The 27850-nt window shown below is 44.4% G+C and overlaps 3 long non-coding RNA genes across 3 annotated transcripts; all 3 read left to right on the top strand.

Moving 5' to 3' along the window:
• The first annotated feature begins 5171 nt into the window (after positions 1-5171).
• On the top strand, positions 5172-6245 carry LOC120709979. The gene is made up of 2 exons (XR_005689796.1): positions 5172-5715; positions 5927-6245. It is a non-coding gene; the product is annotated as an uncharacterized LOC120709979 (long non-coding RNA).
• Positions 6246-10168: 3923 nt separating this feature from the next.
• Positions 10169-11400, top strand: LOC120709978. Its single transcript, XR_005689795.1, has 3 exons — positions 10169-10349; positions 10452-10596; positions 11161-11400. It is a non-coding gene; the product is annotated as an uncharacterized LOC120709978 (long non-coding RNA).
• A 13155-nt stretch (positions 11401-24555) lies between these two features.
• On the top strand, positions 24556-27113 carry LOC120709977. The gene is made up of 3 exons (XR_005689794.1): positions 24556-25210; positions 25741-25886; positions 26581-27113. It is a non-coding gene; the product is annotated as an uncharacterized LOC120709977 (long non-coding RNA).
• Positions 27114-27850: the final 737 nt, after the last annotated feature.

Genomic DNA, 27850 nt, shown 5'->3' with positions numbered 1-27850 from the left:
TGGACCCACCTGATATTAAAAAAAATAGACCCAATTTAGAGGTCCCACATGCCAAGTCTAGAAATTTGCCGAAAGGGAGTGGAGACCTATATTTTCTAATAGAAGGAAAATATTTCCAGCCAAATGCTGAAATTTTTTCACCAAAGCCTTCTACATACCCACCCGGTGTACCCACCTGATGAGCACCATCATACGCACAGTTAAGCAAGAAACATAATTTTACATATTTCTTTCCTTATGGACAAATAGGAAATAGAGTAGTATAAATGAAGGGGTATAAATTAAGTAGTGTAAATTCTTTCCATACTAAATAAATCAAGATATCAATATCAATCAATCAAGTGGCTAATTGAAATATCAAAATGCGAAAAATTAAGGGAAAAAATTTATCCCCACATATTTCCTTCCCTGTGCACAAACTCGACTTATGAATATTTCTTTCCTTACTTATGAATCACTCATACAGACAATTAGAAAAATAGAGTTGTATAAATGGAGGGGTATACATTAAGAGAATTTTTACAGTGATTGAAAAAAACAAGAGCCGTCCATCTGACAGAATCATATGTGATCAAGGTAGTAAGTACCTCGAAGTACCTAAATTAAAGTACCTGGTGGTACAAAAATGTGGAACCAAGTATCAAAAAAGGAACCGAATACTAATTTAATTTAGTTTTTGTAAATATCTTCCATTGATCAACGTCTAGAAAAAGTTTCAAGGCAAAAGTACCTAAAAGTACCCATTGGTACTTTAAAATAATTGTAACAAAACTCATAAATTAAATAGTATAAATTCTTTCCATACTAAATCAAGATATCCCCATCTATCAATCAAGGGGCTGATTGTAGGTTCTCTTATTATCACAGGAAGCCATTCCCAAAGCATGATGTCTTCCTAACTTCTATCAAGGCACCTATAAAACCATATACCTCTAGGGTTAATAATTCACCCCATTATATTGTTGCCACTGCCACGCTGAGACGCTGCTATCATCTGATTTCTTCTTCCACTAAGGACATCTTTGCTGATCAGTCATCGACATCCCCCATCATCTGCATTTCCCTCATCGTCACTGCTGATGTTGCCCCGTTCTCCCTGCCCCTCCTAACGTCGCACATTGCATGGTCGACAGCGCCAATGCCCGTTGTCATGAAGGTCACTGACACCCGTTGTCCATAGAGATCACCGGTGCCCCTATATCTCACTAGAAGCCGGTCCTAGAGGTGCCAATTAAGCTGTGCTGGCCGTTTCTCCACTGGATGCAATGGTGCACAGAAATTAAATTTGTAGAGATAACGTCCTGTTATCCATTCAAATATTTCATTGACTATTTTCTTGCCTGCTTTCATGCATTCGAATGTTTACTTGGTCACCCTTTGTTGATCCTCACGATGGGCACCCTTGGTATGCTGCTCGCTAAGGTTGCATGAGGATGCCAATCAGTGCCCTGTATTTTACATTGATGGCGAAAGATTGAGCTCTTTGTTGAAACTGCTAGAGGTAAGATGTTGTAGTCATTTAACTTTCAATACATTTTTTTATTATGTTGCTTATAGGAAACCATGTATTTTAGGTTTCTATGTTTATGGTGATCCATGTATCTATACTATAAATGTTGAAACAATTGAAAACATATTCTATCAAGATTAGACCTGACGTACCTCTCATGGAGATCCAACTTGCCAGACCCATACTTTCGACATTTCTAAATATTTCTACTGAAATTCTAAATCTTTTTGATGTATGAATATAAATTTTATTTACTAGATCTTTTAAAACATGTTCTGAATTGTTGAATATACAAAATTATGATATGGGTTAATTTTCTATTATTTAATACTTTTAATATGTTTGATAATAAATTGTCACTGACTATATTCGTATTCAAAAGATTTATTTTGAAACTATGCTCTCTCTGCATGAACACCTTTACTATAAAAATATAAAATTATTATTTACTAAAATTTATATAAATATAAGATTTTTGTTTAATATATTTTTTATTACACGTGGTTGTGGCCTGTGCGTCTGCACTAGTAAAAGAGAAAAAGAATCATTGTAACAATTAACAAACCAATTCCAGATATATACGACCTTTTCCAGGTACGGAATGCCCTTGCACGACTGAACAAGCCAACAGTATCTATCAGACTATAATCCGTATCAGGTGCAAACCAATCACTTTGTGCAATCGTACAAACTTCTATTCTGGGTCACAGGATCAACATCCAAGAGGCGTGGAAGATTGGGTAATTTTACACTTAACCACCCGCCTCTAATACTCAGACTATCTATATTTTTTTGTGTCCATATCCTAATCATCCATAAAAATAGAAATGGATAAAACTTTATTTTATCAAGTTTCGTGGTTGCAGTCTAAACGACAGCCTTACACCATTGGGTAAAACTTTAGTCTAGTCATAGAACCAATCAAACAAATGTCTATTTGCCTCAAGATAGTGAGACCACAACTTTGCATTGACACATTCCTAACCGTATTTGCGGCAACCTCTGGCTACCAAGCAAACATGCTGTAACACCCCGGGTGTTAATCACCTTGCATTAAGGCTGAGCACATGATTAACCTCATCATTAGCACTGAGTTTGCATACATAAAAATGTTGGATAAATTTATACCAAAAGTTTTCACATGAGATCCTTTAACAAGTTTTCAAAATGAAATCAAATCGAATTCTAGTTTAAGCATCTAAACATATGAAATGATGAGTTCGAGTTTGGTTAGAAATTATGTTTCAATTTTGAAATGATAAGAAGTTGAATTCGCAAAAAAACTGAAACCAACATTACCAAAAATTTAGTTTGGCTCGGTCAGGACCGGTCTGACCGGTTGCTCCAGATGTTCTATATTACAGGGACCCCACAAGCCTATAAACTAATATCTCTCTCTCCCTCACAGCTCACTCCCTCTTCCTCACGTCACCCCCTCTCTCCCTCTCTCACTCATGAGCTCCCCCTCTCCCTCATGAACTCCCTCTCTCTCTCTAGTGCCCTAGGGTGCAAATCCCCCATCCCAAATCCATCTCAAGGCCAAGGAGACTTCAAGATGGCGTGGAGCACCTTCTCCTCCACATGATCCTCCCCGGGGAGCCTTGGATTTCAAGTTCTTCGCGCGGAGGAAAAGCTCGTTCAAGGTACTCCAACTTGTGCCGGCCCGATCTATCTTTCTAGGAGGTTCTAAGTGATTTCCTTTGGTCAATCATCTCCTTATGCATCCTCGAACTAAGATTCAAGAGAGTTTCAATTTTGGTGGGCTAGTTTTTCCACCATGAGAATTTCTGTTCTTGGTAGAAAAAAATGTTGTCGGGCCCGGAGACTCCGGGTATAAGTCCGGATACTCCGGACTTGGAACACTCCGGGGGAAACTCCGGGTATAAGCCCGGATACTCCGGACTTGGAACACTCCGGGGGAAACTCCGGGTATAGGCCCGGAAACTCCGGATTTGGGAGTCCGGATACTCTGAGAAGGTGCCCGGATACTACGGAAATGTTGTCCCAGATACTCCGGGTATATGCCCGGATACTCCGGATTTTTGGTCTCGAATCTGAACGGTGGTGAATGTAAAACTAGGTTTATTAGCTTTATATTTTCATGCTCGGTAGGATAGAACTATAAAGTGTGTTGTTTGACAATTTTTACATGTAATTTTTAATGGTGCTAGATAAAATGTTTTTATAGTTTATAAATACATAGTTGGAGTTAGGAGAATTCTAAAAATACAAAACCAGTTGGGTTAACTTTGTGTAGACTCATATAAGGTTTAATTAACCTCCACCGGTGTAGTTGTTTATAGTTAGACAATATCGACCTTGTGCTTGTATTGCTCCACTTTTTATTGCATTATCCATGCATTCATACATATGCATCGTTACACCTCACTTAGGTACGCTAGATGTACGACGTGTGGACGTGAAGCACGCGGTGTGGAGTCGAACCACAAGACGGTGTTTGGCGGATATCTCCAGAAGAAGGAAGGATCCTAAGAAGCAACCGAAGACCCGGACCAAGGTCGGAAGGGCCCAAGGCCTTGATAGCTTTAACACTAACTTAGTGTTACCCTCAGGCAAGCCCCGGTGCACATCCTACTATTTCAAATTATGACACCTATATATGTCTCTAATAATTGTGCATTAGGTTTAGGAATTGTTTGAAACCTTAGTTGCATGATCCCTAGGTTTTCCTGTGCCTTATACTAGTATGAATAGGTCGTTAGCACTGCTATGCTTAATAGGGCTCGATAGAAGTCGAGTAATAATTCTGTCACTCGCGAGATATAGGATGTCTTTATATTACATTATATGAATTATTATATTCAAGATGGAAGGTATGGGATGGGAGACCGGATGGGGGAAGGTGTAGCCCCATCTGTGTTGATTAATGACCGTTCCGTTGTCGGCTGTGCTGATCGGGGATTGAACTGTACTGACCGCATGCCGGGAGTAGGAGGTAGTCGAAACCGGTAAGCCGAGTACTGTTTTGCTTCGAAAGTACAGGAACCCGTACCCAACTCATAGGGCGAGTCGAGTAGTCGCGGAGAATTGGCGATGCATATGTTTACTTTTGTGGTCTCACGTTGAGCTCGGCTGACCATATGTCGTTGGGCTGGTTCCTATAGTTCGAAGCGGGGAGGGGAAAGGTTGCCACGTGGGGTCCGACGGGGTTTTTGCGTGCCGTGTTGGTTAGGTCCACCTTGCAAGGTTAAATCGAATCGATTCGCCGTGTCTCGCGGTTATGAGAGCCTTGATCTCTTGGTCACATCGTAGAAAGAAAATGGAATAAGAATGAGATGAGATGCAATGAGGGTTGATATTATTTAATTAATGGTTTGCTCACCTTGCTTGTTGTAGCTTTGCAAATCCTAGATGGTTAGTAAATTTATTGATATAATTGGAAGCTAAAACTGGAAAAATAAGGACTCACTTCTAGTGCTTCTTTTGCAAAATCATCCACCAGCCAAAAAGCATTGCATGTCCAGATATATGGGCTAAGTTATACCCACTGGTCGGGTAAGTCTTGCTGAGTATTAGTTGCTCAGGGTTTGTTGTTTAACCTATTTCACTACTACAATCCTAACTTTGGCCTACTGTTTTTATTGTTTACCGACAGCCCCACGGTAAAGTTACGAATGGCCAACGGTTTCTAAATGGCTGGCTGTAAATCTAAACACCTTTGGGTATTTGATGAATGGCCAACAGTTATATTTGTGGCTGACTGTTTTTCTTGGCACCGTTGGGAATCCTTTTAAGTTGCCGAGGGCTATAAGCTAATCCCAGTCGGCAAGCTTGTATGGTCGTGTACTCAGAAATATCACGTGGGTAACTGCACCACACATTTCCTGATATTTTTACCCCACGTCCTAATTAAAGCATCCATCACCGTCAGATCTTGTAGCTATATCGCAGCCATCCAATCTGCGATAGCCAGGTATATATTAACATGTCAAGAACCCTAGCCGGCGGCAATCCAAATTCACAAACCAGATCGCATCTTGTTCTGCTCGAGAGTCGAGAGTCGAGACTGCTACTAGAAGAGCCGAGGAGCCGATCGTCTGCAGCCTTCGGGGCCTAACCAGCTGTCTCCGCCACAAGAGGGCTCCAGTAGCAACCATGCTGCCGTGTGGACTGCAATCACTCATGATTCATGATGCGCGCCCGATGGCCGGTGTGCTCCGAGCCTCTGAGATCGATTGTTTCAGGTATCTCTCAACTATTCGATCCGGATGTTTGGAGGTACGGCACTTTCATAATTTCATTAGCAATGGATCTTGTTGTCCCCCGTAATCTCACCTTATATTTTTTTCCTTAGTTTGGAAAATTGGACAACGCTGCCTTTTCCCCCTGTAATTTTGTTATACATTTGCAATCCAACCCTATTTGTTCTAATCTATATGTATTTTTATAATTCAGATTTGCTGTCAAATAGGATTAAGATTGAATCTGCAATAATGGTATTTGGAGGTCTGGGAGCTGCAATGATTATGGCAATGTGCGAAGGCTGAATGAAGACTTGTAGATAGCATACAGTTGGATTACTTGTTCCTCCAATGTTAGTTTTGGATATGCGGTGTGACCATCCACTTAGTATATGTAACGATTGTCAGATTCTTTTTAGTTTAGCTAATGTAAGCCTACTACAGTATATATGTAACAATTTTCATTTTTTTTGTTTAGCTAAATGTGTACCAGCATACCCGTGAGGCATATATATAATCAATTTAATAAATAAGAGGTTGAACAATGTCTTCCTTTGATACACTCCGTCAAACTTATCATATTATAAATATTTGGAATTTTGGCAAGATTTGTACATGAGAGAACAACCACAACTGAATGAAAAATAATTTGAATAGGAATCTGAATAATAAAAAATAAAATGCCCGAGAGTAGTCGTCTGGTAGGGAACTGTGTAGGCGACCAGTTGTTCTGTTAGTGTGGCCAGTAAATGACTGAGGGTGCACTGTCAGGTTTTCACGGTAGGTAATCGTGTGGCCAACCACCCATCGCAAATTGGTTCAATGCCCGACAAAGAGTTGCCGAGGGGAAGTTGCCGACGGTTTACAGTCGGCCATTGTGATTTCCGAGTGTTTAAAGTAATAGCCAACGATTTAAGTACGCTTGGCTAATATTAGGATTCTAGTAGTGTTTCAGGTATAGGAGCTAACTAGGTTTCATATCGGTGGGCTCGATGTGGTGCATTGTCTTCACGTCTTGGTAGTCCTTGACTTATTTAGTTTGTTTCATTTATTCTCTAGTAAAAATGCTATGTAAGTTAGATTCTTCTCCGCTGTTATCTTTTTTTTGTAAATTTTAAATTTAAAGCGGTTTTGTAAAAGCATTGATATTATTTACTATTTTTGTAAGTTTTTATCATGCTGGTACTTTCTGTGCTCGCCTTCGTGCGAGACTTCTGGTGTGTTTCGATCGGCCTGTGGGTTGGAAACAGTCTGTCAAGTTACACTTAATTACTTAATTAAGCTAATGCGCCTGATGTGTTCAAATGATGGCGGTTACACTTAATTAAGCGTTTTAACTCGGCGGGTCTGTCACACATGCCTGAGGTGCATATGTGGAAAACTTGAACGAAAGAGTAATAGGAGTATATTGAAGTATTATTGGATTTGCACTCCCCCTAGCGCGCGCACACACACATAGCTCAAGAGTTGAAACTAGCTAGAAATACATGTCCACGCACATCTTGATCCAAACAAATAAATAAACTTGGCACCCGAACTAGCTTGGTCGTCGACCCAAGAATTTAGGCAAAGGTGCCCTTCTCGAGTTCGTGTACGGCGAGAAGCATGGTTGCCAGCATGCCGTGAATTCATCAGGTGCTGCACGGTAACACGCGACGAGACATGCCACGGAGGAGGGCTCCGGATTGGTCGCCGGCTTCACGTCGACCCCGAATCGCAGCCCTCCCGGATGGAGCGCCATCTTGTCACGCAGCGCCGGCGACAGGACGGCGCCCTTGCTCGACAAGGACACGCCCAAGTCGCCCGTGGATCGCTTGCCGACGCAGAAGGCTCCAACTTGACCCCAAGCTATGCTCTGGTCCTCTGTGCTCTCCTCGCCGTAGTACACGATCACGACGCTGTTCGGCCTGCAGGCTGGCTCCGCGCTACGGCCGTTGTCGACGCGGATGGTGAGGTTGAAGAAGGGCGAGATCGCTGGCCTGCGGAGATCTTCCAGCGCCCTCCGACGCCGGTAATCCGGACCGAGATCTGAGGATCTGCGGGGATAATAAAGGGCAAAATAATGTGCACGAAACCGAGGCAAAGCGTGAGAACGACGCAAATAATCTGGCCCATGGTGAAGAGATTGCCAACAAAGTCGTCGTCATCCTCGCAATTGTCATCGCGGTGCTCTTCCGGCTGCAACAGAACGTAGTGGCCGTACGTGGACACGGATTCTGCGACGGCCGCCATGAGCGAGGACCCTGAGCGACAGATCAAGCAATTTGCTTGCTTTGGGTATGCACGCATATACTATACACGCCCCAGCATGGCTTCCGAGGCGGATTCTGCTGTGTGTGTCCTCATCGTATCGGGCTCGAATTGGACTTGACCACAAGTACGTAATAGCTAGCCAACGTGGTGGTTTATTATTTTATTGGGATAAGTCTATTTTACAACCTCGAACTAGTCAAGAAGTCCGTTTTTCAACCTCCAACTACGAAACCGGGTAACATAGGCCCTCGAACTGGCAAAACCGTCCGAATCACCCCCTCGATCACTGTAGCAAGTTGTTTTGAGGGCGGTTTTGCTACAGTAATATTTCCGAATTTCTGGAATTTCACACCTCTCAATTAAATAATAAAGAAAACATAGTTAATATTGTCTAAAAATCATGATATTTTTTTGGGAGGTAGATAAAAAGACAAGGAATTTATTTTGGCTAGATGTGCTACATTAAACATAATGAAATTTTAATTATAAAATTTTAAAAATGGGTAAAATTCAAAATTCCTTGAATTTTTGGGTTAGCTAAACCTTTGATAAAAATGAAATAAAAATATGATAATTCATAATTTTTTATTTAGTTTAATAAGGTATTTTTTATTGGCCCAAGTTTTTATGAAAGTTTTTGAATTCCTTCGCAATGCTCAAATTTGAATCAAATTTGATTCCTCAAATTTTAATTTATAAATATTCTATAGAACTTGGGCCAATAAAAAGTACCTAACTAAACTAAATAAAAAATTATGAATTATCATATTTTTAATGCATTTTTATCATAGATTTAGCTGACCTAAAATTCAAGGAATTTTGAATTCTACCTATTTTTAAAATTTTATAATTCAAATTCCTTTATGTCTATTGTAGCACATCTAGCCAAAATAGATTCCTTGTCTTTTTATCTACCTCCCAAAACAATATCATGATTTTTAGACAATATTAACTATGCTTTCTTTATTATTTAATTGAGAGGTGTGAAATTCCAGAAATTCGGAAATGTTACTGTAGCAAAACCGCCCTCAAAACAACTTGCTACAGTGATCGAGGGGGTGATTCGGGCGGTTTTGCCAGTTCGAAGGCCTATGTTACCCGGTTTCGTAGTTGGAGGTTGAAAAACGGACTTCTTGACTAGTTCGAGGTTGTAAAATAGATTTATCCCTACTTTATTTATTCCCTTCCGAGTCGTAACAGCAACCAATAGGATAACGCCGACGACGACGGCGTCTCTCTCTCCCTATATATCCAATCCAATTTATTTCTGGATCATCGATCGTATTAATTAAAGGTAATGACTTGTTTTAGGCCGGCCGCAACTTTAGATGTCCGTACGGCCGCACCAGCATATACAAGCTTATCGGCTCACTGTTTATTCCTCTTCCACACCCCTCTCTCCCCATTCTAATCTTCCTGGTCCCTCTCGCCTCTCTCTCTCTCTCCCGGCCCTCCTCTGCCGCCCCGACCCCGTAGCACCTCCCCTCCCCGCCACCCTTCACCTACGGCGCGCAGGGCTGCGGCGGCGACGTGGGGGCGCGAGGGCCCGCGCGCGGCGGCACAAGGAGACGCGGCGGCGCTGCGCGAGGGGACGCGAGGGGCTGTGCGCGGCGGTGCGGCGCGAGGGGGCTCAGCAGCGATGCGGGGGCGTGAGGGGCTGCGTGCGGAGGGGCGTCGCAGAGCAGCTGCAACGGCGTGCGGCAGCATGCGGGCAGCGGCGCGGGGTGTGCGGCGGTGGCGTGCAGGCAGCCAGCGGTGTAGTTCGGCGGCGGAGCACGGGTCGCAGGTCCGGATGCATCACTTGCACATGTAATTTCATCCCATCTCTCTCTATTTTCCTCGCGTGTGCATTCTAATCTGCCCTTCATTTTTGTGTGCTAGCATACATCAACAACGAGGCCTTCTAGAAAGGGAGGAGGTCAACAACCATGGTGGCTGAGCAGATCTCCACACCGCCGGCCCTTACGAAGGGGTGAGGGCCTCTCCTCTTCTTACCTTGACTCTGTTTTGCACTCCTTTCTAGAGCCCCCATGGATGCTCTCCAATCTCCGTCATCGAGGTGAGGGGGCTAGGGATTTAGTGGTGCATCGTGGTTCTGGTTTTAGCATTTGTGAAATTATTTCAATGGTTCATGAATCATTACCTCTAGCTTTGGTGCTGTTTATGGAAATCTAAGCACATCACCTTTCTATACTTATAAAAGTATATTCTCTGAAAGGCTCTGTCAATATCATGATGAAGAAATTGTGATCAGTATATTTTCCTTTCATATTTTTTTAGACATTCACACTTATTAGAGTGCTTCACATCTTGCAAGTGCATCCTATATGATTCAGATTGCTATACATATCAATCATTGGAGAAATGGTTACTTATTTGCATAGGTGATCTGTTAATCAATCGAGCTTTGCTTGTTTTGATCTGCTACTTTCAAACTGTTGAATTGAATCAGAAAATAAACCGGCATGACGGAGTTGAACCTGTAGAATACCAAGGATGCTGGGCGCCGCACTTCTCCATGGCCAGCTGCATCATCATCATCGACGGGCTCGTGGTTTGGCCGGGGAGCGGGTCCTGATCAACGCCTGGCCATCATCCTGGAAGGGGCGACATTGTTAATTTGGATTTCAGGTATGGAGCTTCAGTTTGGTTTGAAATGGTTGTCTCGTTCTTTTTTCACATCATCATAAGGATTTTAGTACTTTGCAATAGGTATTTCTATCAAATAGTAGAAGCATTTTCAATACTTTCCTATAGAGAATTATATCAATTACTAGAAGCATTTCATTATTTCCCAGTAGGCAAATACATCAAATACTTGAAGCATTTCAATACTTTCTAGTAGGCAAATATTTCAAATAGTAGAAGCATGTCAATACTTTCCAGGAGGCAAATATATCAAATACTAGAAGTATTTTTCACAACTAGGCAATGATATTGGTAGGAATTAGGCAATAATATTATTCTTTGATAGGCAATAATACTAGAAGCATCAGCACAAATTATTGTGCTTGCGCCACAGCTACAACTGCATCATTAGATACTAAATCAACTAGCAAATTATTCATTCTAGTGTTATGTCTATCAACGGGGGATGTTATGTCTATCAATGTCTAAAATCTGATGTTCACCATTCCCATCTTATGATTGTGCATGTTCATTGTGTATTATATTCTTTTCTTAAATGCATTGCAGGTCATGAAGGGAAGCAAATGTGCAGTCATTATTGGTGAATTGCTTGTGATGTAGTGCAAATGCACAAACATCATATCATAGTCTCCAGATTAGAATTAATTGCTTGCAAGATCCAAATTAGTATGATCATTGCATTTGCAGCTCATATGGTTGTGTCCAGAGAATACAAATACTTCAAATTGTAATGGATAAGTAAACCAGATTAGGTTGCTTTTGTACAGAACTATGACACAAAATAGCTTGAAGTATAAGGCTGCCAAAGAATTTGTGAGATGTTGCTTGACCAAAATTATCAGCAGTTCAAGTGTAGATATGCATGCGTGTGCAGCGGGGTGGCAGCATGCCTGCAGCGACAATGCGGGCGACACAAGATTTGATTGCTTAAAATATAAAGCTAGAAAGTTATTCCGTTTTTACTTTCCGAAAAAGTTGCGCTGTACGATCAGCTAATTTACGGCCGGCCGTAAATTAGATGTGTTCTTAATTAAAACTAAAAGGATAGTCGTCGATCGACATACAGAAGCAAGGACACACCTCGCTAGCCATGGAAGAACAGCTGTTGGAGAGCAAGAAACAAAAGGTAGTCAAGCATGCAATCTTCTTGCCCGTCTGTGTAGCCTTCATCCTGTGGGTTCTCTGGTTGTTCGTCCTCGCCCGCGACGAGAATGAAATTTTGAAGGGATACTATATCAGGTCGAAATCACCGGCGTCGAGGCAGCATCGGGCTTCTTCCTCCCCGGCGGCGGCGGCGACCTCCCCGCGGTTCAACATCACAGCGCGCGTCATCAACCGCCACAGGAAGGAGCAGGTGTTCTTGGAGTCGTGGAATGCCGACGTCTCGTACGCCGGCATACCCCTCGGCTCGGGGACCTTCCCGGAAATCTGTTTGGAGAAGATGGCGGAGACGGAGGTCACGGTGACCACATCAACTGAACTGGTCGGGCTCAGCTCGATGCCGAGATTCGTCGTCGCGCTGGGTCACAGTCGCTGGAAGGTCTTGAGCTCCAGATTGACATGGCGCTTATTTACACGGTACGACGTCCTCATCGCCTAATTCGCTCCCTACAATGGATGTAGTGCAACGCCAAACTGGATGGGCAGTCCGGCCCATCTAGCTGCCACATCTACCAGTACACTAAACCTGTCTACTAGCTTGGCACACTAAACCTATATATCGACTTGTTCTTTCCTAACGGTATGTATGCTGTAATATGATCATCAGGTTTATCAGTAGTAAGTAAGAGCCTTGCTTGTATTAGTCGTGCGATTCTTCTACCAGAATATTATAACGTGGATTTTTTTTTGTATAAACAGCGATAAAAGTAGCATTGCATTATTGTATTGTATCCCTACTGATAAATTCATTGCACAAAAATAGTGTGTTCTTGTTGTTTGATGGTTATTTTTGCCTAAAAGAATAATGAGATGTCGCAAAATGCATGCACGTGATATGTATGTGATGAGTTACTGGAGGCATAACTCTACATTTATCATGCTTGAGCCTATATGATACGTGGGCCCCACTTCTCCATGTATCTAGGAGAGCTAGTCTCAAATCTTACGTGGCTGCATGAGGTGAGCATCAAGTTTTAAGCTTGAACTATTGATTACAGATATGGCTTCTAGAAAAGTACGAGATCAGTTTGAGACTAATCATGCATGCATGCGCGGCGGGCCCACATGTCATTGTCAGATTATTACGAGCGTAAGCGAACCAGGCGAGGTACGCTGCCTGGCTGGTCTGATCGCACACGGGCTAGAGCTGGAGAGTCTAGGTGTATAATAAAATTAATGTATCTAAAAAAGCTAAAACAACTAATAATTTGGCACGGAGAGAGTAGATCATAATTCTTTTCTGATTGTTTTATGGCATTGTAGGATCTTAGAAAAACTCTAGACTTAGTACAAAGTATGTATACGAGGGAATCAAGGAAGCCTCCATTATAAATCATCAATATAGAAATTGCAGTGTATTAGGCGTGGGCAATCGGGTGATTCGGGAGAATCGGGTTGGGTAATTCGGGTAACCGAAAATTCAGATAATGAGAACTACTACCCGAAATTAACCCGAAAAAAGGAATACTAAAAAATTCGGGTACCCGGGTCCGGGTATCTGGATATTCCCGAATACCCGATGTACGTCTCTGTTGTTTCCTCTCTTCGTCAGTTTCGTCAGACACACCTCTCTTCAGACTGTTGCGCGGGGTGTGGGGGACGAAGGCGCTGATGGGCGGCTGCAGCTCAGCCACATGAGGTGGAGGGTGGTGCCCGAGCAGGGCGTTGGGCAGTCCGACAGTGGACGACAAGTCCCGTGGGAGGTACGGCCACGCGGCACTAGGTGGCTGGCGGCGGTGATGTCGTGCAATGGGGATGGGCGGGGCACCTGGGCAAGTCGGAGTGTCGGAGGCATGAGCCATGAGGCGTCGGGGGTTGGCGGAAGGGGTAAGGGGAACCGGTTCAGGATCTCAGGGGCATGGATTATAGGTTTAGTTGTGGGCTGGGCATGTTGATGGATTTCGGGTATTTCAGGAAATTTGGGTACCGAGGCTATATACCCAAATTAAATTCGGGTTTTTCAACATCCTACTTGAGATAGAGATTGGGTATTTCAGATTCAAGTATTTTGGGATTAGGTTCACGTATTTTGGGTTCGAGATTCGGTTCGGAATTTTTTTCCCAGGGCTAGTATATATCATCACCAATCAGTAAACAGTGGTGCGCTGCTAGCTCCACGGTTTCAATGCTCACCCAGCACGGCCTACGCAGCCGTCACTGTAAACTGACTGGAACAGTTTTTTTATAATAACTGACTGGAACAGTTACTACTGTTTGACCAGTCTCAATATATATTTTTTTCGGGTAAAAGAGAACTTTATTGATTAGGCCGGAGAATTACATTCGTTTTTGATAAGATCATGGACGCACGCAGGAGCTTGACCTATCCAAACTGCTGAGTGAATATTTCTCCGAGCTAAATGAGCTAAGTCGTGAGCAACTAAGTTACACTCTCTTTTTACCTTGGCAACACGCCAATCAACTAGCCCCCGGGCTTGAGTCTTAGCCTCAGCTATGACGAAGCTGAGTGAGGAGCGATCCTCTTGGGCTCCCATTGCTTGTACAATTCTTGCACAGTCCGTCTCCACCGGCTCTTGGGCCCACTGTGCAGCAAGTCGAATACCCTCGAAGCATGCCTGGGCTTCCGCTTCTGCTGCATCTTGACACCTGAAAAGGAACGCCACGCCGTGAAGATAATTCGTCGCTGACTGCCCCTAGTGATGACACCAACTCCTGCAGCCCCAGTTTGGGAAACGAAGGAGCCATCTATATTCACTTTGGTCCATCCCGCTGGAGGGGGATCCCATGTCGTCCTTCCTAACGATGTGGAGCCAGCGCTACTCTGCTTGTGCTTGCGTGGCACTGAACAGGGCAGCTTTCCTTTCCCTGTGTTTGAGCAGCTGCCAGACAGAACATTTGACAGCGTGGCTTGCATGGATAGAAGGAAATGGACAGCTTCAGGGATACTCGTGGGACCTTCCTGATGGGTGATGTTGTTATGGACAGACCATGTCTTCCAGAGCAGCAGCTTGGTGAGATCGCGCACCGTATCTGAACATTGACCAAGAAGCAATAAGAGCCAGTCAGGTCCAGTATAGTGAAACTGTTCCTCATCCGGCAGCAGCCAATGCTCGCGCATCGCACTTCTCAGGCCTTGCGCCCGGGGACAGGTGACTGTGGCGTGGTAACTTGTCTCTGGTTCCCGTCCACAGAGAGCGCATGTATCACTTGCTTCCAAGTGCCTGATATACTTCACACGTCTTGTCGGCAAGCTGTCTCTAGCTAATTTCCAAGTGAATACATTAACTTTTGGGGGAACCTGGCCGCTCCATACGCGCGACCACACTTTCCGTGCACCGTCAGGTGCAGAGCTGGAGGATGAAGTACCCTAACCCCGTTTGATTCTGAGCGCAAGATTGTACGTGCTCCGTATTGAGAAGAGGACGGATTTCTCCATGTGCCACGCAATGAAGTCCTCCATCCGTCTGGCTGGGATTTTGATTTTAGCAATTTCCTCCACGTCTGCTGGGTTGAAAATCTGAATGAGTCTATCAAAGTCCCAGTCTCGACCTTCCGGGTCTAGAAGTTTGTTAGTATTGATCTCTACCAATTGGCCCAACGGCGAACTAGACCCTTGACTCGCGTCTTGATCGGAGACGCCCAGCCCAATAGATGGCTGGTAGGCCCCCGTCGCGCAGTGCCATATATAGAGGAGGTGGGGACTACGGCACTGGTAACGATGTTCGCCGCCGCTACAGTTCCCACCATCCAAACCCTAACCCGATCTAGAGAGGGAGGGGCTGACCGCGATGGGAAGCTGCCACCAGCGCCGGCCACTGCACTGCGACGTCGCCACCTCTTCGTCACGCCACCATGCCTCTGCGACCACGCCGTCCTCGACTTGAACTGGCGGGTCCACGACCACTCCGGTGGCGCGTCCACGGCTCACCGCCGCCACCTGGTCACCACTGCACCGCGCTGTCATTGCCCCTGCATACTCGACGGCGCCATGGAGGTCGCAGAGGCTACAAGCAAGGTATTTCCTCGAAAGAAAAGTCAAGATTGCAAGTATGACTTGCAAAAGTATAGCAATATGAAGAACCCCAATGAGCTCTTGAAAAGGAACGAGGAAATGGTACTCCCATTATTTTGTATGACTTGGTCATATGAATAAAGTTCAAGTAATGAAAGGCTCCTCGTTCACAAGTGTTAAAAATAGTTTCGAAATTATGGCAGCAAAGTTTGTACCATATTTCGAGGGGGAGAAAGATTAGAAAGACTAGAAAGATTAAGATTTAGAGAGAATATCCTCCAAGAGTTAAATGCAATGCATTTTTAAAGAAAAAAATGATCTATTAAAGAAGAATATGACCGAAAAGGGAGTACAACGGTCACAACATTGATACCCCAATTACAAAAAAAATAAGTGAAGTTCCTGGAGTTTTTTTTTCAGCTCCAAATAGGAAGAAAAGATAGTCGAGTCTCAAAGCAACTGAAAGAAAAGGTGATCCTTATAGCACCTGGTGAGACTTGTAAAGAATAAACCCAAATAAAAGCTTGGAGATACTCCATCTTTACAATAGATGGGATAATTTGGGGGAGTAAAGTATGTCAAGAAATAAGGCTTGAAGAGAAGTGTGACCGTATGTTCACTCCTATGATTCAAGCACTACAATTGTCTCATCATATGTTGAGGCGTTGAATGAATGACTGAAATTGAGGTGTCTCATTCATCAAAGTGGCAAGAAGCCATGGAAGATGTCATAAGACCTAGAAGTTCCAAACTTGTTTTGGAACATAGAATAAGTTTCTAATGGAGCCAAGACAGTAGACTATAATGGGTCTATAAGATTTAAATGTGACTCCAGAGGGAACATGTAAAGTTGCTAAGCGCGAATTGTGTCAAAAGGCTTTATGCAAAGAAAAGGATAAGTTATAGTGAGACATTTTATGCAATCTCATGAAAGAATTCCTTTAGAATCATAATGACATTGATGCATACTAATTTTAGAATAGCATCTGATGGATGCTGGAGAAATATCTTCCAATAAAGATTTGTACGAGAAAGTATATATACGTGACATAACCAAATGGTTTTTGTTGTGCAAAGAAAATACCATTGGGATACCACATGATAAAATTAGATTTTTGAACAGTGGTATCTAATGCTTTGTGAGAACAAAGAAAAGTTTTGGGTTTTAAATAAAAGTCAAGATGACAAATTGCAAATATACAAAGTTTAAAGATGGGAAATCCTTTTCCTGCAAAGTTCAAAGAAGGTTATTATGATCTCTAGTTTTGATAAAAAATAGTCTCGGTGAAGAATCATTCGCTCTAGGAATGGAAATTCTCCAAGATAAAAGAAAAGGGGTATTAGGAATATCGCAAGTGCATACATAGAAATGGGTTCTAAAGAAATGTGGTATGCATGCGAGCAAAGCCTACGCCTGTCCTATTGTCAAGGGTCATTGTTTTGGAATTTTCAGTATTCCAGGAACCGTTATATGATCGATCAAAAGAAAAAGGTTTCATGTGCTTCAGCTGTTGGAAGCAAAATTAGTACTCAAAAGAATTTACCCTGACATAGTGCAAGTATCCGGGACATTTTGGCAGAAGTCCAGTCCAGCAATAGATCACTGGAATAGAGTTATAGAATGTTTTTGCAATTTTGCAAAATATTGTCAGCCTCATGCTAAGTAAGAAAGGAACATGTACTCTCAAAAGGATGTGAGTAAAAGGAATTAAGTTTTGGCGAGATGTTTAGTGAAGCCCACAGTAGTAGCTAGCACTCGCGCTTGGAGTTTTATTGTAGAAAAGCTCCAAAGCAAAATAGTTGTGATTCATGGGTTGTGTACCCAAAGTTTGGCATTATATGAGGCAATATGACAGGCAAAATGGTTAAGGAAACCATTACCCGGAATTGATAATGGTAGACAACAGCAATATATCATTCGAATGTTTTCACTCCTATGGCAACATGTCAAGTGTGCTGCCAAACACATTGACAATGGCTTATATGTTGCAAAGGAGAAAATCCAGAATCATATGAAATCATGGAGCACCAAAGTATCAAACAAGTGTTTGCGGATCCGCTTACCAAAAGGCCTACCGCCCAAGTCGACATGGGTTTTACGGGAAGCCTACGATTTCTGGATTACTAAAGGGCCCAAAGAAAGGTTAAGGTCTTGTTTCAATACAGAAAGGTGCATTGTGGCTGTTAATCTGATGGTAAGTGATAACTATCATGACGAAGCACGCCCTACGTACCAATCTGCAATGAGATGAGGACCGAAAGCAAAGCAAGTAAAGAAAAGTAAAGAGTTAAGTTCAAGTTGAGAAGTTTAAAAGTGTAAGGTGAGATCAAGGGGGAGAATGTTAGTATTGATCTCTACCAGTTGGCCCAACGGCGAACTGGGCCCTTGACTCGCGTCTTGATCGGGGACGCCCTGCCCAATAGATGGCTGGTGGGCCCCCATCACGCAGTGCCATATATAGATGAGGTGGGGACTGCGGCACTGGTAACGATGTTCGCCGCCGCTACAGTTCCCACCATCCAAACCCTAACCCGGTCTAGAGAGGGAGGGGCTGACCGCGACGGGAAGCTGCCACCAGCGCCGGCCACTGCACTGCGACGTCACCGCCTCTTCGTCACGCCACCATGCCTCTGTGACCACGTCGTCCTCGACTTGAACTGGCGGGTCCACGACCACTCCGGTGGCGCGTCCACGGCTCACCGCCGCCACCTGGTCACCACTGCACCACGCCGTCATTGCCCCTGCATACTCGATGGCGTCATGGAGGTCGCAGAGGCTACAAGCAAGGTATTTCCTCGAAAGAAAAGTCATTTCATCCACTCATCTACTCCTAGGTTATCCAAAGAATCTAACAGTTCTGACACCCATCTCATCCTACATCTACCTTGCTGAGTTGACACCTTCATTGACATCTCCTGGGGTATCCATGGATCCCTCCAAATCTGAATTTGACTGCCATCGCCCACTCTCCTGATGATACCTTGCTTGAGGAGCTCTAGTCCATACATGACCGCTTGCCAAGTTGAGGAGGCATTTGAGCAGAAGGCCGTATCAACTAGGTTACCCCTCGGGAAATACTTGGCTTTTAGCAGGCGCGCACAAAGACTTTCAGGGAACTGAATTAAGCGCCACGCCTGCCTGGCTAGCAGGGCCTGATTAAAGAGCCGAAGATCTTTGAAACCCATGCCACCACAACACTTTTTTAACACCAATTCTTCCCAAGCTATCCATGCAGTTTTCCTTTTCCCATTTTCAACTCCCCACCAAAAATCACGTATGATACTGGTTAGGTCATCACATAAGCCCAGCGGCAACTTGAAAACACTCATGCTATATGTTGGTAGGGCTTGTGCTACTGCTTTTATCAAATTCTCCTTTGCTGCAATGGACATATTCTTCTCTGTATAATCTCGCAAGCGCTTACTCAAGCGCTCCTTCAGGTGCTGGAAACGGCCACCTTTCAGTCTCCCAATTGGCGTCGGCAAGCCCAAGTATTTTTCATCAAACACCGATCTATCAACTTGCAGTATGTGTTTGACTTGCTCCTGAATCTCCATCGGCCTGTTTTCGCTGAACATAATAGAGCATTTTTCTGGGTTGATCAGTTATCCAGTGCATCTGCCATAAATCTGCAATACATCCTTAATCTTTGCTGCTTGCTCCGGTACAGATTTGAAGAAGAGGAGCATATCATCAGCAAATAGAAGGTGCGAAATACCTGGTGCATTCCTGCACACTTTTAGTTCCTGAATATGTCGGTGTCCTGACCCGGGGGTCCGGATCCCAACTAGTAAATGCTGCGTGTTTCCTTGTCCCAAGTGTTGATGCAAGAGGCAACACAGTAACGCACAGGTTTATCCTGGTTCCGGCCACGGGGCCGTACGTCCAGCAAGGGGTGTGCGAGGGCGCTGTATTATCTTGCACCCGGAGTGATTGTAGTAGGGGGTACAAGCGAGGCGAGAGAGGGAGGGAAACTCCCAAGTCTCTGCTAGAAGATCGTGAGTGCTCAGTGGTGCTGAGAGTGTAACAATGATCGCGAGCATGGGTGACCGTGGTTGCTGATGTCCAAAACGTCGTCCCCCTTTAAAGGAAGCCCTCCTCCTCCTTTTATAGTCACAAGGGGGGCGGTGTACATGAGTAGAGGAACGTGAAAGTCGTCGTCTTCCCCCGAATCGCGGGGGTGCAGTGGTCGAACACTATAGGAAGTACACTGTGGGGCATGGCGTCAGGCATGGTGGTCGTCCTGGGCATCGTCCTTGACTTCGCGGGGATCGCGCCGGCCTCCTGCCAACCCAAGCAGGCGGTGTGGTCGTCGCTGTAGAATGTTCAGTCCTCCAGACGCGGCGCTCTGTGGGCCCTGCAGGCCAAGGTCCTGCGTGCTCCAGCGGTGGCGGGGCACGCGGCGGTCTCGGACCCCCCTGGGCGGAGTGCTGGCGCGCACACTAGGAGGTCCGGGAGATACGTGGAGGTCCCGGACCCCTCGAGGGGGCAGGTCCGGGACCCCGGCTGCGTGTGCTGCGCGTCCCTCTTGGAGGGGCACGTGGCCTCGCCGGACCCCTTCCCAAGCAGGGGGTGGGTCCGGGACCATGCGTGTGATGAGGTGGAGTCCGGACGGCCGGAGTTGGCAGAATAGTACGAGAACAGTGCCGAGCGTGTCTCGTCCCGCGTCGTAGGTCTCACGGTGCTGCCACAGCGTCCGGGATGGCAGAGCAGTGACCGGAGTTGGCGGATGGAACTCCGGTCACAGCCGCTGTGGGGAATGGCGGCCTGACGCCGTCTATTCTGAGCACTGTGGAGGAGTGGTTGGCATTCAGTGCCTCCGTACGGCGAGCGGTTGGGCGGCGGGGCTGTTTGTCCCTTGCGCCGAGGGGTGGCCTCGAGGGAGGCGGAGATGAGTTACCTGCTTGAGGGAGGTTCGTTGCCCTCGAGCGAGGCGGAGATGCGGGGCGCAGTCGAGGGTCTCGATGGGAGCCCTCGAGCGAGGCGGAGATCGTCCCGCGGGCCAGAGAGGGGTGCGAATGGGCCGCGTGCTGGGCTCCTTTGAGTCATTTCCTTTCTTCCAGATTGGAAGGAGGCCATGGGCCTTCGTGGGCCCGGTTGCCTTAACATGTGTTTGCGTCTTTTAGAGTGATCTTAGTACACCGATTAGGGGGTCCCTAATCGTGGTACCCGACAGAATAGTACCCGCATTAACCTTGCTTTTGATCAAGGTAGATAAACCATCAGCCACAAATAGAAATAAGTATGGCGAAAGAGGATCACCTTGACGTAGACCTCGAGTAGGTGTAAACGGTGCTGACATGGCACCGTTGAAATGTACTGTGTATCGGACCGATGTGACACAAGTCATGAATCGGTCCACCCAATTCCTTTGAAAGCCCAGTTTCAGTAACACATTGCGAAGGAAACATGACTGAATTCTGTCATATGCCTTGGATAGATCCAGCTTATAAGCACAAAACTTACTCCGTTCATCAGCATTAGAATTTATTGCATGAAAACACTCAAAAGCAACAAGGTCATTGCCTGTTATCAAACGTCCAGGGATGAAAGCGCTTTGATTAGGGGAAATTAGATCTTCTAGGAGCGGTCTCAGTCTATTTACTATGCACTTTGACACGACCTTGTAAATGACATTGCAGAGACTTATTGGCCTAAAGTCCTTAAGGTGTTCTGGATGGGGTACCTTGGGGATGAGCACGGTGCATATATCATTAACTCCGGGCGGCATGACTCCGAAGGCGAAAAATTCCTTCACTGCTCGTATGATATCATCTTTCATCAGACCCCAGTTTCGCTGAAAAAATTGTGCCGGTAACCCATCCGGGCCTGGTGCTTTAAGTGGGCCTATTTGGAATAAAGCATCACCGATTTCCTCATCACTGTACTCTCTACAGAGATCCTCATTTGCCTGAGGCGTGACAGACACCTCCAGCAGATCGACTAGCTCCTGTGGACCAACCTGTACATCACTTGAGAATAAGTTCTCAAAATAATTGACAGCCATACCATGCATTGTTTTTTGGTCTGTGCACCAGCTGCCGTCTTCCATCTTAAGCTTCTTGATGAGATTTTTCCTCGATCTCCATCTGGCTTTCCGGTGGAAATATTTTGTGTTGCGATCTCCCTCCTTAAGCCAATTGATCCTTGATCGCTGCAGCCACATCATTTCCTCACTATATAGCAATTCATCTAGTTCTTGCTTTGTCTTTAAGATCGCCTCCCGGTTTGATAGGGGGTCATCCAACTCTAAGTTGCTCCTGAGCTGTTCCAGTTGCCTGGTAACATGGCCAAACTTCTCCTTACTCCAGGTTTTCAAATCTTGGGTGATGGTCTATAACGCCACAGCTAGGGCCCCCAGATCACTACCCGGATTTCGCTTCTTCCAGGCATTTTCGACAACAACACCCAGCTCTTCCTCCCGTTCCCACATGATTTCATATCTGAATGTGTGGCAATGCGACTCCTGGTCATCGGGGCGAGGAACAAGTAGCAGCGCTTTGTGGTCAGAGCGCGAGGAGGTGAGGTGCTGTAAATTGGCCCTTGGATAAAGCCGACCATGCAGTGTTCGCTACACTCCGATCAAGCCGAACTCGCACATTATGGTTGCCTCCCTGGTTATTGTTATATGTCCAAGGAAGACCTGAAAAACCAAGATCATGTAAATCACAATGGCTGAGTACTTCCCTGAAATCAATCATTTGTCGCTCCGCACGCGGGGTTTCAGAAAAGTGTTCATACTGCCACATAGCTTCATTAAAATCTCCAATGACCATCCATGGCCCAGTCCATGCTCCACACAGCAAGTGTAAACGATCCCACATGTTCCTCCTGTTTTCGACCCGAGGCTCCCCATAAATAAATGTGGCTCTCCAAGGAGCTGCATTGGGGTCCTCATAAACCAGCACATCAATGTAACGCTGACCTTGCGACAACAAAGTCACACTTATATGCTCATCCCAAAACAATACAAGACCACCACTCAGGCCATCACTATCTAGAGCTAAACAATGTTTTAAACTTAATTTCCAGCGCAGATTCTTGCTTCTGTTGGCACTCATTCTTGTTTCTGAAAGAAAAACAAGCTTGGGGCGATACAACTTAACAAAGTTGCAGAGTTCCTGAACTGTCCGGGAGATCCCAGCCCCCAGCAGTTCCAGGCCAAAGTATTCATTGCTCCTGACGGGGCTCCACTCGAGCTCCCGTCAGGGGTGTCGCGAGTGCAGAGGAGTGCCTACTGTGTTTCGCAGGAGACTCACCTTCCTCCACCTTCGCCTTAGCATTTGCAGCAGCTGCTGTGTTATCTTCCTCCCTTTTCTGCGATGTTTCATTTTTCTCGTGCTTCTTTTTTGTGCCTTGTTGGTAATAGTTTTACTGCCCGGCGAGTGTCAACCATATTTCTGCTACGACAAAAATGGACAGGCGGTGAACTTCTTCTAATTATTAACAATAGACCTGAAACCGCTACCGAAGACCAATTAGTCACATGCTGATAATCGCGGACAAACACTAGCGGACCAACAAGTTTGTAATGGCAGCAAGGGTACTAAAATTCAGAAGTCATGTCTCTGGTCTAGTCTACTGAGAAGAAAACACGTAAGCAAGGAATGAACAAGACCAGGACGAGCTGGAAATTCGTGACCTTGTAGTTGGTGGTTAGAGGAAGGAGTCACAACTCACAAGTCACAAACTGCTAGTCATTCGCGAAAAATTGATAGTTACGCTCACGTAAGGAATCGCTGCATAACTACATCCCCAGATAGTTTATAGGCGTCAGTGCATCACTACTTAGATTTCTGACGGCTGAACAAGTTCACAATCATCTAACCTCTACGGCTCTACTACTCTAGTCATGGCATCTACTGTTCATGTTTTCCCTGTGCCAGAACCGACCCAATTGTCCCTTCAACCGAATTAGAGATTGCAGTTGCGGCGTCACGCTTATCTGCAAACTGAAATGTCTCACAAGGTCCGCAACTCAAACGTCCGCAACCCAGCAAGACCTGCATGCGTAGCCATCGCTGTCAAAGCCCTATTTATCTTGCCCTTTTTCCAAGATGAGGTGTGCTTGCTCATTTTCCTAGTGCATCGATGTTCCTGCCATTGCCATGCCATGTTGCTTATATATATGTATATATATACATATATATATATACATATACATACATATACATATACATACATATACATATACATACATATATACATATATATACATATATATATATACATATATATATACATATATATATATACATATATGTATATATACATATATATATACATGTCTATATATGTATGTATGTATATACATATATATATATACATATATATATACATATATACATATATATATACATGTCTATATACATGTCTATATATACATGTCTATATATATATGTATGTATATATATATGTATATATATATACATATATATATAGTAGGTCTATTGAGTACCTGGGTATAGAATAACTTATTCCATACCCGACCCAACCAAACCAGTGTCCGCGCCCGCTCCGTGCAGGGTGGTACCCTTTTCCTCCACGCCTGGTTTCGCCGGCCCACCTCGCGCGACGGTTTTCTTTCCGAGTCGTCAGCTCCTTTCCCCGTTTCCCCGATAAAGAAAAATAGATCGATCTGGTCGTCGCCGTTCCAGTCATCGTTTGCCCCCAGATCAGTACCTGCTGCCGCCATTGCTGTCGACCGCCGACTAGAGTCCTGCTCGCCGTCGTTCGTTTCGAGCTCCGCGTGGTCGCTCCGTTCCCATCGCCGTCGGCCCCAGGTCAGTACCTGCCGCCGCCGTTGCCGTCGACCGCCAACCGAACTCATCCATAGGCCGACCTTCCGCTCAGCAGGAGCATCCTCTGCTCGCGCTGCACCGTCGGTTGGTGGCGCTGGACCCGCGGTAGCAAGGCGTCGGTTGTCTCCGCCGCCTGCACCAGCCGCTGTCACTCGTCCCGGTTGGCCAGCACCATCCCACTTCACCCTCTCCAAGCACAGCGCGATTAGGCCTTACGCATCCACTCCGGCAATCGTCTCGGTTGCGCCACTTCACCTCAATTTCGCAAATTAACTTCAAAGCGGCGCTCGATCACAGATGAATCTCAGGTGATTTCATTCATTGGTAAGAGGGACTATGCAGGTAGTAGTGCATTTTTGGGCACATATTGTTGCAATCTCGTAGTTGCACATGAGATTTCTTCCAATCGGCTTCACATACATGGGATTTCTTCCAATCGGCTTCACATACATGGGATTTATGCTCTCTCCCTCTCCCTGCAGGGATGATGGGAGCGATTCAGCAGCCGACGCCTATGCCAACCAACTAGTTGCAGGAGACGAACAGGAGCCCTACGATGTGCTGTGAAGCCCCGGACCTGTCCAGATCCCACACGCACACCTCGTGCAGAGCGCCTCTGTCCAGATGCTGAGGGCAGGATATCTTCTTGCTAAGATCCAGGTGCTGAGTTAACCGGTCCAGTGTGTGGTTTCCCATTGTTGTCAGACTTTTACTAGAGCTCCTGTTCTATTTATTTGGACTCCTGAATGAGTGGAATCGAGCAAATTGTTGTCTTCTGGGTATTTTCTTTGTTGATTACTAATTCAAGTTTGCATTAATAGTTGATTGAGAAGTGTAGAACCCATAGCTTGTTGGCTGAAGGATACTTGTTCTTCATATAAGACCTAGATATTTATTTCTTAGCTGATCGAGAGATACCTATTCAGATAAATAGAGCTTTAATTTATTATTTTCCATAGGTGGCATTGCATTAAGAAGAAACAATCGCCAAAATTTAAGTAGAAAAGGACTCTCACCTGGGATTCTAAAAGTGTATGATTAAACATCTGAAAAATACTTGCAGTTTAAAAATGCCTATAATGGGGAATGATTATCTTGATAATTTGTGTATTCAAATAGTAGGATAGATCATGTTCTCCTGATTTTTGAAAGAAGTCATATCTGATTGCAACTCTTTCACCATGTTACAGGTGCTCTTTCCTAATGAATCAGTACCAATCATTCTTGTTCATATGATCAGGACAATTGGTCCAATTGACATGGAAATGCTTGCGTTGGGACAGGAGACACAGAAGTACTTCACAGATGATTATGACCTTTTCCACAAAAAAATGAGGTAATTAGTGGATTATAAGCAAAGTTTATCAATATAACTTAGTTTTAGTGTGCACTATAGTTCAAAACAAATCTGTGATGTTGTACATATCAAATTTTTTTTGCAATATGTCCTGAAAATACTAGTCTTTGTTTAGTATTAAGGACCTCTATCCCACATGCGTGGCATGGTAAATACCAGCAGCAGTACATTTAGTTTGTAATAGAATCTTGTTTTTATATGCTGCAGCACTTTTTCTAAATTTTCTAATTCCATATACAAAACCTAGAGTAGTGTAGAAGTAAAAGCTGATAGCTCAATTACCTGTGCCTGACAAAACTACTAATGTTGTACCAAGTAACATTACCAACAGCAATGAGACAGGTCTTCTCAATTCTGCTTCATCGCTAATAATCTAGTCTGCAAGCGCAGGTTCAATGGTTAAAACATAATCAAATAGGTTGCTGTTTACTTTGATCTGGGTCCCTTGTCAGTATGTATTAGTATCCCGGTTAGTTGTACACCATCCCTGCGCATGTTTTTTGAGGTGCAGAAGAACCCAACAGTTTAACCCTACTCTTATCCTAAAAGGCAACATATGTTTGCTGTCACTATGGAGATATTTGGCATAAGAAGTTTAGTTGTTTGTTCTTTGCACAATTTTCTTTCAGCAGAGTACTTATTTTTTCTTATTCCATTTCCTGTTAAAAATCAGGAGACAGGACAATTGGAATATTTGATCCCAGAGAATCATCTTTGCGGCACCACTTGCAATGCCCCGACAAGAAGTTTGTTGATTTTCTGTCGTACCTGCTGCAAATAAATCCCAGAAAGAGACCAACGGCCATTGAAGCATTGCAACACCGATGGCTTTCAGTAGTATATTGCTGAGCTTGCCAATCAAGCTCTTTCGTCACAAATTGGGACAGTGTCTGAAGTCACTCCTCTTTCCTCATGGGTAGGATCAGTTTCTGAAGTTACTTGGCTCATGAAACAACACCCTTCCATTGGAGCAGGATTTGGCTTCGTGGGGTCAATCCTTGGCAGTGAAATCCTGTTTTGCAATGTGAATTGATCGTGGATACACGCTAGTTCGTGCATGTAAATATGAGAAAAGTTACCTATTATATATGTACAGTTGCGATGTACAACGATGTAATTTATCCAACTATAGCCAATTAAATTGTTATGTTTCTGTATTTCTTGATCTGGCATTACTCTGATTTAATTTCTTTGTTCTTGAGTTAACTGAATTTTGTGGTTCTTGACCTATGATTTATTTAATCCAATTCAGGAAATAATCAACAAAGTTCTCGTGTATTGTCGATGTGCTACATTCGCTTGGTGACAAATTGCTAAGATGTAATAAAGATATAGAGGCCTGCCGTGAAAGTGACTGCATGAAACATGACAAACCGTGCAAAAACAGATATTCTCCCCCCACATATCTATATGCTTTGTACAGCATTGGTGTATTCCTTGTGCTAAAGAGCTTACAAGACCATCTAGAACTTTTCTGCCTCAGGTCTGTCGAACTATATTGTTAGATCATCGAACTGTCACTGACAAAAACAGAAAGAAATGCTATACAAGGATCCATTAAGAATCACATCACCAATAAAGGTCTGTAATTGTGCTAAATTACAATTCCATTTTATCTCTTTCCCTTCCCTTGAACACAATTACTCCACATTGAACAGATTCTTCATGCATCTATACAGATTGTACAAGCATTCTCACAAGTTGCTTTGCTGTCTTGAGCCTTCCAATAATCCAATAATCCAGAATTGATAGTAACATATACCAAATCAGGCAAGAAAAGAATGAATGATAAGTAAAGGATTCAGTCAGTGCAATATATCTTGAGAAACCATGTGGATGATTGATGCATTAACTATGCCCGTGCTGCCGTGCAGATGACTCAAAATCATGTGGACGTTTGACTCTCTTACGCAGACGATGGCAAAAGTCTAAGAAATTGAGTT

The sequence above is a fragment of the Panicum virgatum genome, chromosome 5K (genome assembly GCF_016808335.1).
Source record: "Panicum virgatum strain AP13 chromosome 5K, P.virgatum_v5, whole genome shotgun sequence".
NCBI lineage: Eukaryota > Viridiplantae > Streptophyta > Magnoliopsida > Poales > Poaceae > Panicum > Panicum virgatum.
The sequence above is the reverse complement of the archived record's forward strand: the minus strand, read 5'-3'. Positions and strand labels throughout refer to the sequence as shown.